This window comes from Rhinoderma darwinii, chromosome 1 (genome assembly GCF_050947455.1).
Source record: "Rhinoderma darwinii isolate aRhiDar2 chromosome 1, aRhiDar2.hap1, whole genome shotgun sequence".
Lineage (NCBI taxonomy): Eukaryota > Metazoa > Chordata > Amphibia > Anura > Rhinodermatidae > Rhinoderma > Rhinoderma darwinii.
The window spans coordinates 33710455-33725127 of NC_134687.1; positions in this window are offsets into that span (position 1 = coordinate 33710455).

Here is a 14673-nt window from a genome sequence, read left to right on the forward strand (position 1 = left end):
CCCTTTACGGTTGCCCTGTGTGATACTTTATCCTGACTTTTTAGTCATGAATCTGTACATTTTTAATAAGTGATTCGCAGACAGATTTTATTCTTCACTCTTATCTTTGTGCATTTGGAACTCTCCCCTGGCTGTCTCTATGACAGACACCAGATGGCGCCATAATGCTTCCTTTTAATTGTTGTACCCATAACAATGTATTAGGTAGTATTCATATTCGTCTATTACCAACCGGAAAACTCACTACTTCAGTTGTGGTTGTGTTCATTACGTTAAAAATTCTTCACCCTTTAAAGGGGGTTTGAGTTGACCCTGGGACTCTCACATGACAGTTTTGAGGGATAATACTTTTAGCGGTTTTGAGGAAATGTCGTGCGAGGGAACTTTTATAGGTGGTCTGGTTTATAGGTGGTTTGGGCCTTAGGAGACATAAAAAGATGCCTCAGGGGAGTGGTACCCGTTACCTCATCTCTATAACCTGCTGGACTTTAGGCCTAAGGCCGGATTCACACGAACGTTTCGAACCTCGGACGTGAAAAACGGCAGTTTTTAACGTCCGAGGTCTATCCGTGCTGTACGCTGCGGGTCGCGTTATCACGCATCCCCGATAGACCAGTCTATGGAGGGATGCGTGAAGCGCAAGAAAATATGTGTTAAAAATATATACATGTCCTATTTTCTCACGGAACCCTCACACGCTCCGTTGAAACAACGGTCGTGTGAACGGCTCCAGTGAATCATATAGGTCCGTGTGACGGCCGTTGTTTCAAAGGCCGTCACGCGGACGTGTTACACGTTCGTGTGAATACGGCCAAACGTGTCAGTTTTGCGTGCATACAATACGTGTGGCATCCGTATACGGTGCGCGTCTGCGTTTTTTACGCTCATATGTCAACCATATGTCATGTGTTTTTACGGCAGTAAAAAAACTGAAGTAGGTGCTTTTCCCCCCCCCCATCATTCCTTTAGCAACTGGTGCGTGAAAGATGTCGTCCCTGTGCTGTCCGTTTTTTTCACGCACCCATAGACTTCAATGAGCAGCGTGGTGCACAAAAACGCACCAAAATAGGACATGCAGTAAGTTTCAGAGCATGTCCTACTTTTGTCCGTCGTTCCGTGGGGCCCATTGAAGTCTATGGGTCCGTCTAAAAAACGGACGACACACAGAAGGCATCCGTGTGCCGTCCGTTTTTGACGAATCCGTTGCCAAGCAACGGCGGGGCGTGCCAAAGTTCAAAAGTTCACAGCATTCAACACACAAGATGGATGTGGACAGACTGATCGCAATGATGTATGACCACCCAGAACTGTGGGATACGTCGTCAGAATCGTACCAGGACCGCTACAAAAAGGACGCCGCGTGGGAGGAGCTTTCAAAGGAGCTGCGGCAGTGTCGTTGGGAGCAGGGAACTCGTGCACAGCGTCAGAAAATAAGTAAGTAAATACACACATTGCACTTTGCTGCAATTGATTATTTATGATCTATTTTGATATTATGCCATTAATATATATATGGTTGTGGTGAAACTTTACACACCCAAGCAAAAGATTTTTCAAAATGAGCCGCTGTGCATGTGCGAACGCTGCGGCCATTTCAATGATTTCCGGCTCATTACTGTGCTTTACACATTCGCCACGGCCCCTTCATCTGATCCGCGTGGGTGCATCTAGTTTGACCGCCAACGATCATACATATGGCCTGTACTATGTATAATGCATTAATAACCACATTTTTACTCATATTTTTATATTTTTCTTTTTTAAAGTGCACAAAGTTAAAACACGGTGGAACTCTTGTCCGGACCAATTTCGCCGTGAGCAGAACCAAGTAGGGAAAAACAGAGAGGCTCCTTCTAAAAAAAAAACGCTATATGTTCACCCAGCAGCTGATGTACCTGAAGGATGTCATGGAACTTCCACCGTAAGTTATGATTTTTGTGCATTTTTTTAACTTTAATGTAAATTGTTCCAAAAAAATTAAGGCAATGTTCGTCATGCCGTATTACAGGCCTAGTAGTATTGTGTGAAAATATCGCATGCATATTTCCTATTTTTTGTGCCAGCGGCGCTTGTACGAGGCCTACTTCCCCTTCATTCTTTTTACCTGCTTGTAATGTCAATCACTCACAAACTTGTTTTTTTTTTTGTTTTTTTAAACTCGGTTTATTGCAAATAAAGTAATTCACAGATATGATAATCAAAACATAGTGGGTGACATACAAGAAACCCATTCTTCAAGAAACATAAACCAAAGAACAACATCGATCTCCCTGTACATATAAACATGAGATAAGCGTCAGATACATGTCACAAAAAATACAATGCAAAAGGTACAGAAATAAATACATAAGAATAAAGCATTACAACACATTCCAGGTCCAGTCGACACTCGCAGACGGGCAATACATCCCCACAAAATGATGACACAAACCAAGACCATATCAACCATCAGATATCCCATCCTGAGGTAAGGAAGCCCTAAGGTCGCCCAGGCCAAAAGAAGTATGAGGTGATATGCACCACCTACCCCAAATACTCATAACTGTTTATACACCAAATTTACATATGATAGCACAGAGTTAACCATCCTCTTCTATTGAGCGATTGTAGGGGTAAGGTCCCCCATCCAGCGGATGGCAATAGCTTTCCTGGCCAAGAACAGGGCCTTACGTAAGAATATACCTTCATAATGAGACCAAGAATCCAATGACAACAGACCCAATAAACAAATCCCAGGCTCGCAAGGGACCCGTTTATCCATTATCGAAGAGAGGAAATCCGTGACCTCTCTCCAAAAAAATGTCAATCACCCGGGAGGACCACATTATATGATCAAAATCAGCTCGGTCATGCTGGCATCTGATACAGGTCGCCGAGGAAATTCTGCCCATATTCAATAACCTGGTAGGGGTAATATAACATTTGTGAGTGAAATATAATTGAGTCATCCTATTATTCGCCGCAGGCGAGACCAATAGATGCGAAGACATTGCATCTAGCCATCCCCCCTCAGACAAATCAGGAATTAGCCCCCTCCACCGGACTTCTACTGTACATTCGGCGTGAGCGACCCTCTGGGACAACAGGAAGGTGTATACAACAGAAATCGGCCCCCGCGGGCCTTGTGTTCTAAGTATCCCTATAAGCGCAAGGAGGAAATGGGGCCTCGAGTTCTCCTAAATTGAGATTTCAAAACGTGATGCAGTTGTACACATCGAAATGCACCCCTTTCAGGTACCTGGAATGTATCCTGTATCTCCCTGGCTGACAAAGTGCGATCTTCCCCATTAATGTTGCAATTGAGTTACCCCTAAAACTTCCCAGAATGCGTGATCATGAAAGCGAGACAAACCGTGATTAGTCCAAATCGGCATTTCAGCAACAATATCAGAGTAGTTTAAGGCTGGATTCACACGCGCATGTTACGTCCGTAATGGACGGAACGTATTTCGGCCGCAAGTCCCGGACCGAACACACTGCAGGGAGCCGGGCTCCTAGTATCATAGTTATGTACGATGCTAGGAGTCCCTGCAGGGGCGTAACTAGGAAAGACTGGGCCCCATAGCAAACTTTTGACTGGGCCCCCCCCCTCTGCTGGGTATCACACAACCCCCCCCCCCTTGTAGATAGTGCCTCCCTATAGATTCCACCACACAGCGCCCCCCTATAGATAGCACCATACACAGCCCCCTGTAGATAAAGCCATACAGCCCCCTCTGTAGATAACGCCATACAGACCCCCTCTGTAGATAACGCCATACAGCCCCCTCTGTAGATTACGCCATACAGACCCCCCCCCAAAAAAAAAAACTGTCTATATTTTGTCCTACAAAAGACATGCATCCCCTATCCACAGGATAGGGGATACATGTGTGATCGCTGGCAGCGATAAGGAGAACGGGGGACCGAAAGTCCCCTGAAGTTCTCCATGACTAACCTCGGACTTCCGGCGTCTGCGCAGTTCAATAAAAATGAAAGGAGCGCTGGTCACGCATGCGCACAAGCACGACCGGTGCGCAAGCCATTTCCATGGAGCTGCAGACAGACTACGGAAGTCCGAGGTTTGTCATGGAGAACTTAGGGGGGACTTTCGGTCCCCCGTTCTCCTCATCGCTGGGCGTCCCAGCGATCCCACATGTATCCCCTATCCTGTGGTTAGGGGATGCATGTCTTTTGTAGGAACAACCCCTTCAGTGGCGTCGCGCTGTAGCAGCCATAGCGGCTGCTAGCGGAGCCTGCGGCCATGGGAGGGGCCGTGCCGGCGGGTGGCACGGGCCCCCTCATGCTCCAGGCCCCGTAGAAGTCGCTACGGCTGCTATTTCGGTAGTTACACCACTGCGCATAGGTTTGTACGGCGTAAAACTACAGCTCCCAGCATGGCCGAAACAATGATAAGGATATGCTGGGAGATGCGGTTTCACAAAAAAAAATCATACCACCATCATCTCGCTGCAGATCATACAGTGACTACAATACTGATTAGAGGCAGAATAAACATTTACATTGAGTGACTCACCGGTGACGTCTCAGATTCTAGTTCTTTTCTTCTCCCTCCGATTCAGACATCTATGATGGATTTCTCCTGGGCATGACCCATTTCTGCAGTTTTCCGTTTAGATGTCTTCAGCTTCTCACTTTTAAAACATTTCTGCACCTATAAACAAAGTAAAAATTCTCAACACATCTAAATATAACTGTCACACACACACACACACACACACACATACACACACACACACACACACACACACACACACACACACACACACCGTGCCCCCTGTAGATAGTGTCCCCTGTAGATAGTGACCTACATAGAAGCCCCTGTAGATAGTGCCCACATATGGACTCCAGAGCTGCAAGGCAATAGTGCTAACCACTGAGCCACCGTGCTGCCCTACATATAGCTTCCCCTATAGTTAGTGCTCCACGTATAGCCCACCTCTGTAGATATTGTCCCACATATAGCCCACCCCTGTAGACTGTGCACTACATATAGCCACCCTGTTGCTAGTGCCCCACAGGTAACCTACCCCTGTATATAGTGTCCCACACATAGCCCACCCCTATAGAAAGTACCCTAAAAAAATAGCTCCCCTATAGATAGTGCTCTACATATAGCCCACCCCTGTATAGTGTCTCACATATACTGCCCCACATATAGACCCCCCTGTAGATAGTGGCCCACATCCCCACATACAGACCTCCCCTGTAGCTAGTGCCCCACATATAGACCCCCCCTGTATATAGTGGCCCACATATAGACCCCCCTGTATATAGTGGCCCACACCCCCACATATAGACCCCCCTGTAGCTACTGCCCCACATATAGACCCCCCTGTATATAGTGGCCCACACCCCCACATATAGACCCCCCTGTATATAGTGGCCCACACCCCCACATATAGACCCCCCTGTAGCTACTGCCCCACATATAGACCCCCTGTAGCTACTGCCCCACATATAGACCCCCCTATATATAATAGCCCACATAAAGACGACCCCCCCCCTGTAGATAGACCCCCCCACTATAGATAATTGCATTCACATTTTTATGAGGAAAAAATATATATAAACTTGACATACTCACATTCTCCCGTTCCCACGCTGTTCACTGGCGATGCAGACATGCTCTCTTCTGAGCATGTCTGCAGGAGCTGAATGAGCGTCCTTCAATGACGCTGATTGGCGAGGCAGAATGACTTGCCCCGCCAATCAGCACCTTCCAAGCATGGAAGCGGCGCGATGATGTCATCGCGCCGCTAGCCAATCAGGGTCATTGTAAGGCACTGGATGGTCAGGCACGGAACATGCCCGGCCATTCAGTGCTAATACATGTATTTGGCTGCCGCTAGCACCGGGGCCCCCTCCGGTGCTAGCGACACCTACAGGCATGAGAGTGCCTGTGTAAGGCTCGGTGGCGCGGGCCCCACAGTAGCGGTGCTACCCCTGTAGCAGCCATAACGGCTGCTAGCGGCGCCACCGGGCATTTGGGAGGGCGTGTCGGCTGGCGGCACGGGCCCCCTCAAGCCCAGGGCCCCGTAGCAGCCGCTACTGCTGCTACCGCGGTAGTTACGCCACTGAGTCCCTGCCGGACAACTGTCCCGTACTGTAATCATGTTTTCAGTACGGGACAGTAGTTCCACGGAGAGGCAGGGACTCGCGGCGCGTAAAAAAAATTACCGTCAGCACAGTACATCGTAAAACCAATTCAAATGAATGGGCAGATGTTTGCCGACGCTTTGGTGCTGTATTTTCGGACGTAATTCAAGGCTAAAACGCCCGAATTACATCCGTAAATAGGGCGTGTGAACATACCCTAATACAGCTATTAACTTTGTTTCTGGGCTTTTGATATGAAAATTATTCGTAGAAAAACCCCTTGCCAATTTGGCACTAAACTGAGGGCAGAGAAGGAGCAAGGAGGCTTGCCAGTCTTCACACCAAACTTTTCTTTCCAATACTTCCTTTTTGCACAAAAACACTTTGGTCAAGAACCTTTTTAAATGTTCCACCAAGTCGAACCGACCAGTATTCTGCAACAGAACATCGTAAAGCCCATTCAAATGAATGGGCAGATGTTTGCCGACGCTTTAGAGCCGTATTTTCGGACGTAATTTGGGGCTAAAACGCCCGAATTACGTCCGTAAATAGGGCGTGTGAACATACCCTTATCGTGTGCACATACGCCAACTGTTTGGGTATGTTCACACGAGGTCATTACGTCCGGAATTGACGGACGTATTTTGGCCGCAAGTACCGGACCGAACACAGTGCAGGGAGCCGGGCTCCTAGCATCATAGTTATGTACGATGCTAGGAGTCCCTGCCTCTCCGTGGAAATACTGTCCCGTACTGAAAACATGATTACAGTACGGGACAGTTGTCCTGCAGCGAGGCAGGGACTCCTAGCGTCGTACATACCTATGATGCTAGGAGCCCGGCTCCCTGCACTGTGTTCGGTCCGGGACTTGCGGCCAAAATACGTCCGTCAATTACGGACGTAATGACCTTGTGTGAACATACCCTTTGTGGGACAGAAAAGAAAAAAGAGAGCCAGGTACAAGTGTATCCAGTGCAGGCAATTGTTTATGAGCCACACAATCTAAACTAAAAGATGATGCTTTTTATATTGTATCCTTAGGGCACGTTCAGATGTGGCGGAATTGCTGTTGAATTCCGCTGTGGACAGTCCGCATTGGAATTCGGCAGCAGCCGTTTTTTTCATTTGTTTCTATACATTTTTAGGAAACTTAGTGCAGACGTTGCAGAAAATTACGTTGCGGAAATTAGGCTGCGGTGCAGAATTTCCCCTCCGCAGCATGCACAGTATTTTGCGGAGAAGAAGCGGAATTTCACTGTGGATTTCAGCCTTTGCAATGCAAAAACTGAATTCTGTGGCAAGTCCGCTGTGATATCTGCAACGTCTGAATTACCTGTTAAATATGCAAATGTTGGTGCAGATTCGTTGCGTAATTGCCCCAAATCTGCACCAACATTTGCAGCGGAAAAATTCTGCCACGTGTGAACGTTCCCTTAAAGTCCCTTTATCATTGACAGTGGAGGACATCATCACCGTGCTTATTAGGGTATGTTCAAACGCAGTGAGCAAAAATGTCTGAAAATACGGAGCTGTTTTCAGGCGAAAACATCTCCTGATCTTCAGACGTTTTTTTCAACAACTTGCGTTTTTCGTGGTGTTTTTTACGGCCGTTTTTGCAGCTGTTTTTCAATGGAGTCATTGAAAAACGCCTCCAAAAACGACCCAAGAAGTGTCCTGCACTTCTTTTGACAAGCTGTCATTTTACGCGCCGTATTTTGACGGCGACGCGTAAAATAAAGGCTCGTGGGAACAGAACATCGTAATTCCCATTGAAAGCAATGGGCAGATGTTTTCAGGCGTAATTAGAGGAGTAAAACGCGTGTGAACATACCCTTACATAGATCACCTTTGTGGGTCAGTCCCTTCCTCCATGCAGTGTGAGCGCGTGCAGATTACAGACATTTACTTCTACACACAGTAAAGAATGTCCCAGAAAATGCTCATTTCATAAGCACAAATCTCATGTTTGCTCAGCCCTTCACAAGTAGACAGAGCGAGTCCATATTTTGGAGGAAGTGCCAGCTTTTACTGCATTCCTGTGAATTTTGCACTTCATTTTTTCTGGCTCTGTACACATATCCTTAACAAAGGTGTCTAACAAGTGTGCCAGGTGTATCCTTATTGATGTGTGCCAGGCAGCTGACTGCGGCACAGTTGTGAGTTAATTGCCGTCAATTGTTCCGTTTTAGGCTGAGTTCCCACGTCGCCGTTTAAATGCGTTATTTTCCACGTCATTTTATGAAATTCAGGGCTTGTCCACACGTAATGGAGTTGCTGTGTATTTTCCATCTGGAATTGTGGACAGAAAATACGCAGCAGAATGCAGTAGCAGCAAAGTGGCTGTGAATCAGCAAATGTCATCCTCACGCTGCGTACAATTTCAGCCCCGAAATTCACCCGCGGTGCGTATTTTTAGTTCCAGAGCAAATCAATTCCTGCTTCGGAAAGTGGACTGAATTCTTGCATTTTTTTAAGAGGGGATATCATTATCTCACAGACTTGAAAAAAAACTCCGCAAAATCCGCACTATTTTATTTGCCTTCCATTTTGTGAGTATGAAATAAATTGTGTGCTGCGAAGCCATTGCACTGTGGAACTACATGGCTCAGGAGAAAGAAGCGCAATACTGGGACTAATTGTCTATCGCTTATGTGCGGGGGGAAGAGATATCCTCTGAAGATTCTGGGACTGTAAGTACGGTTTTAGCAGTGTTTAACTATGTGCAGTATTTCTCTTGTAAGATCAAGGCCTTGTTCACACAATGCATATATATTTGCTGCAAATTTTGCATGTATTTTAAAAAAAAAACAAAACTAGGAATGGCACCTCAACAGAAGAAACATTTAAAGAAAGGCCTTTTAGGTCTGCTCTCCTGTATCAAATTTGGCTTAAAAAATTCATGCAAAATTTACAGCAAATCTGCACTGTATGAACAAGGCCAACTGTTTGGCCTCATGCACACATCCGTAGTGATGTGCACGGGCCATGATTTGAGGCTCAGACGGCCGCGGAGTGTCACCCGCAAATCACGGGCCGTGCACATTGCCGTGTGCATTCATTTCAGCCTGGACAGCAAAATGCGTCCGTAATAAGACATGTCCTATCTTTTTGCGGTGCAGGCTCTCGGGCAATGCACAGACATGTGCATGGGCCCATTAAAATGAATGGGTCCGCATATTACCCACAGAAATACGTTCCTTTGTGTTCCTATGCCTTTGTGTTCTAGACTTCTACAAGAAGTAGCTGGCTGACAGTAAGGGCAGATACAGACGGACGTTGCGTTTTTGCGCGCGCAAACAACGTGGCGTTTTGCGCGCGCAAAAACCATTTGACAGCTGCGTGTGTCATCCGTGTATGATGCGCGGCTGCGTGATTTTCGCGCAGCCGCCATCATAGAGATGAGGCTAGTCGACGCCCGTCACTGTCCAAGGTGCTGAAAGAGCTAACTCTTTCAGCACCCTCGACAGTGAATGCCGAACACAATATCGAAAAACCTGTTGAAAAAAAAGAAAAAGTTCGTACTTACCGAGAACTTCCCGGCCGTTGCCTTGGTGACGCGTCCTTGGTGACGCGCCTCTCGACATCGGGCCCCACCTCCCTGGATGACGCGCCAGTCCATGTGACCGCTGCAGCCTGTGCTTGGCCTGTGATTGGCTGGAGCTGTCACTTGGACTGAATTGTCATCCCGGGAGGTCAGACTGGAGGAAGAAGCCGGGAGTTATCGGTAAGTCAGAACTTAGTTTTTTTTTCTACAGGTTCATGTATATTGGGATCGGAAGTCACTGTCCATGGTGCTGAAACAGTTTAACTCTTTCAGCACCATGGACAGTGACTATCTCCTGACGTCGCGTACCGATAATTTTTTTGCCGGGTTCGGCCAAAACGAGTTCGGCCGAACCCGGTGAAGTTCGGTTCGCTTGTCCGGCTTCGCTCATCGCAAAGACACTCCGTAGTGCTTTTCTGTTTACATTCATCCTTTTGACAGCTGGTGCGCTGTTTCAGTCGGTTCGCACGGAAGTGCTTCCGTGCAACCTGCGTGGTTTTCACGCACCCATTGACTTCAATGGGTGCGTGATGCGCGAAATACGCAGAGTTATTGAACCTGTCGCGCTTTTTGCGCAGCAGACAAACGCTGCGCAAAAAGCACGGACTGTCTGTACTGCCCCATAGACTTGTATTGGTCCATGCGTGCCGCGTGAAAACCACGCGGCCCGCACGGACCGAATACACGCTCGTGTGAATCCCCCCTAAGGGTATGTTCACACGCAGTATTATCAGACGTAATTCGGACGTATTACGCCTCGAATTACGCCTGAAAAAACACCCCTAATACACCTACAAACATCTGCCCATTGCTTTCAATGGGAATTACGATGTTCTGTTCCCATGAGCCTTTATTTTACGCGTCGCTGTCAAAATACGGCGCGTAAAATGATGGCTCGTCAAAAGAAGTGCAGGACACTTCTTGGGACATTTTTGGAGGCGTTTTTCATTGACACATCTCCAAAAACTGCCGTAAAAAATGTCTCGAATAACGCGAGTTGTTAAAAAAAAGTCTTAAAATCAGGAGCTGTTTTCGCCTGAAAACAGCTCTGTATTTTCAGACGTTTTTGCTCACTGCGTGTGAACATACCCTTACCATGGTCAGCAATATTAACTCTCATAGTAATTTCTCTGTCTTCAAGAGACGTCTTTCAAGCCTGCATTACTGAATTCTCATGTGCAGTAACCGCGTGCAGTCTTTCTCTTGTAAGATCAACCGTTTGGGTATGTTCACATGGCCTATTTACGGCCCGAAAAACTTCTGAAAAGTCGGAAGCAGAACGCCTCCAAACATCTGCCCATTGATTTCAATGGGAAATACAGCGCACTGTTCCGACAGGGCGTATTTTACCCGGCCATTTGAGCCTTTTGAGCTGTTTTTGGAGCCGTTTTTCATTGACTCCAAACAGCTCCAAAAACGGCCGTTAAAAACGCGAGTTTGCTTAAAAAACGGCTGAAAATCAGGAGCTGTTTTCCCTTGAAAACAGCTCCGTATTTTCAGACGTTTTTGATTTTGTGTGTGGACATTCCCTTTGTGTTCCAGACTTCTCCTGCCTCCCTGGACAAAAAGTAGCTGTTTGACAGCAACCACGGTCAGCCATATTTGCTCCCATGGTGTAAATTTATCTGTCACCCAGAGGCCTCTTTGAGATTTTTATGGCAAAGTGAGTGTACCCCATGCCATCCCACCCTTCTCACTGTGACGTGCTTGATATAAGCTGTAACAACAACAACTTGAAAAACAAGGGATGCGGGTAAATGTAGTTCAAATACTTTGGCTTCATTAGAAATCAGTATAGCTGGCAGCCTGAAAGAGATGCAATTGTACTCCCTAAGGCCTCATGCATACGGCCGTGCCCTTAATCACGGCCTGCGATTGCGAGCACGGCCGCAAAGTATGGGAGCACGGCCCGTAAAATACGAAAAATAGAACATGCTCCATAATTCCCGGCACAGTTCTACGGCACGGACACCTATCCGTAGCGATACGAAAAGATGTCCACGACCAATAGAACTGAATGGGTCCGTAATTGCGGACTGTATTCCGTGTGTATGGGGCTTAAGACATTGACACTTAACAGTTTTTGGTCAAATCTATGGAAATATATTTGAACTGGTTATTCATATTGGAAGAAATAGGCTAAAACAATATTAGTCCAGGATAAGAGCAGCACTGATATTAAAGAGTCCCACATCAATAATATAGATATAAAAATGCACTCAAAAGTACCCACAATAACCTGGTATAAGATGTCTAGAGTGTCAGTAATCCTTTTATGTCCTGGAATGGTTCACAAATTCGGTCTCATTATTAGCAATGCCGTCAGTTACATGGTGTCTAGATTGTAACCGGGTTGTCAGTGAAATACAATTATGATGGATTCTTAGAGAAACTTTGGGGGATTTCAATTTGCAGTACTCCAGGTTATTATAACAGATCACTAACAGGAAGGTTTCTGATTATAAGGCCTCATGCACATAAGAGCCGTTTCATTCCGTATATGGCTGCCATGCATTTTTTGGGGATATTAATACCCACTTATTTAATGTGGCAATACACTGGGAAGCCACAAAAAATAACTTACATTGTGTTTCCAAGGGACTCTGTACATCGGACTGTATTTTCCTCAAACACCCAATATGAAATAGTACTGACCACAATATGTTGTGGACTTTGGTTTCATATTAGGCACTGTAATTCTGCGGACAAAAATGCACGTTAGTATGCATGAGGCCTGCTAGCCGCATTCGGCATTCCATTTCTCTGCTCCATCAGAGGAGCAGAACAACGAATATGCCGAAGCCGTGCCCGAAGGGAACCCATTGACTTGCGCCAGGGTGTCCGTGGTTTTACTGGAAACAATAGTGCAGCATGCTGCGTTAACGTTTCCAGTATTTTCGGCAGAATCTGCGATGGAGGCCCCTAACAGAGCCTCCAACGCAGATGTGAACAGGGCCAAAGGGGTTATCTCTGTTGAGAGGAGAGCCCTTTAAAGGATATGATGTTTTATGCTCTCTGTAGACAGAAAGCTACATTCAAAATTCTGCTCGTTTCCTGTTAAGGGTTTGAACACACACAACGTATTCTGTGCGGATACACTGCGTTAGGCTGCGCAGCGTATCCGCCCTGAACACCGCAGGAAATGCCATCCGGAAAATAGCACCACATTGTGATGCGTTTTTCCGGTGGAATTTCTGCTGCGAAGCAGCGCCGGAAAAAAAACCCAAAAACGTTCATATTTCCCCCCCCTCTTCTCGGCGCATAGTCCAGCCTCCTGGGATAACGTTGCAGGCCATGTGACGCTGCAGCCTGTGATTGGCTGCAGCAGTCACATGGCCTGCAACGCCATCCAGGGAGGCCGGACTGGTGAAGAAGCAGGGAACTCTGGGTAAATATAACTTTATCATTTTTTTTTTATTTTTATGTCGCACATCGCGGTGATTCCGCCGCAAATATCGCAACACACACTGCTTTGTTGCCGGTTTCAGCACCCCATTGAATTCAATGGGTAAACCCGCAACAGAAGAGTTACGTATCCGCAGAATTAATTGACATGCTGCGGTTGAAGTAACCAGTCAATTTATGTGCGGTGTTTTCGGCAGGTATTTACTGCAGTGTGGGGGCGAGATTTGTTGGAATCTCACCCACACTGCTGGTACTGTAAAACGCTTCTGATTTTCCGCAATTAATCCGTTGCGGAAAATCCGCAGTGTTTACGTTTTATGTGTTTCTACCCTAACAGCGAGCAGTGCATTATGGGAGCTTGGATGGTAGTTTCACAGTAAGGGTATGTTCACACGCTTAACAAAAAAACGTCTGAAAATACGGAGCTGTTTTCAATGGAAGTTTTTTGAGCAACTCGCGTTTTTTGCTGCGTTTTTGGAGCTGTTTTCAATAGAGTCTATGAAAAACGTCTCCAAAAACGTCACAAGAAGTGTCCTGCACTTCTTTTGACGAGCCGTCATTTTACGCGCCATCTTTTGACAGTGACGCCTAAAATTACACCTCGTGGGAACAGAACATCGTAAAACCCATTGAAATCAATGGCCAGATGTTTGTAGGCGTATTAGGGGCGTTTTTTCAGGCGGAATTCGAAGCGTAAAACGCCAGAATTACGTCTGAAAACACAGCGTGTGAACATGACTGTATGCAGGGAGCTAAAAAGTATTTTTAACTTTCGCTTTGTGTGTAAATGGCAAAACAAAACAACAACATATCGATCAATATCTTTACAAAAAAAGTAATGAAAAGTAATTTGAATGAAAGTCACTCAACATGTTAAATATAATTTAACTGTGAAATGTTGTTCAAAAATGGAGTGTTCTTTTAAGTGGAATAACCCTTTAAGGCAGCGGTCCCCAAACTTTTATGCACCAAGAGAAAAACACAGGGACATATACAAATAGGATTTAGGGACTCGCAAGTCTGGGGATCCTTGTCGTGGATTGCGAGCTTGCGTCCTTTTGGCCAAAATGATTACCAATACCCCAGGTATTTTTCATTATTATGTATATTCGCTTCTCTTGGACACAGCCGGGTCTTTGATGCTGGGAGAGCATGGTGTGTTGTTGTTTGGCATAGCAAGCAGGGTAGCCCGCTCTATGAATTATCAAGGCGTCACAAATAGGCTTCTACCTGGCTAGACACGTTGTGCCTCATGACGTACACACTATCCCTCCATGTTTCACTCACTTGCACCCCATTATCCATTTATTTCCATTGAGGCACTTCATTTATTACTGCCCCCTATATTTCACTTATAGTATTACACTTGCACACACACTATTCATTTATTATTTCTTACTACACATCCCATGCACCACACACACCACTCCCCTCAAGACTAGTGGGAGTGGCTATTATTATTTAAAGCACCTGCTCGCCCTTTCATCAGCATTTCTGGCCTGGCTGTGTCCATTTGTAAGTATGGCCTTTTTCGGTGTTTTTTTATGCACCAAGAACCAGTTTAATGCATGAATTTTTTTTCCAGGGACCAGCAGGGGGTGGGGGTTGGATAGCATCAGTTCACA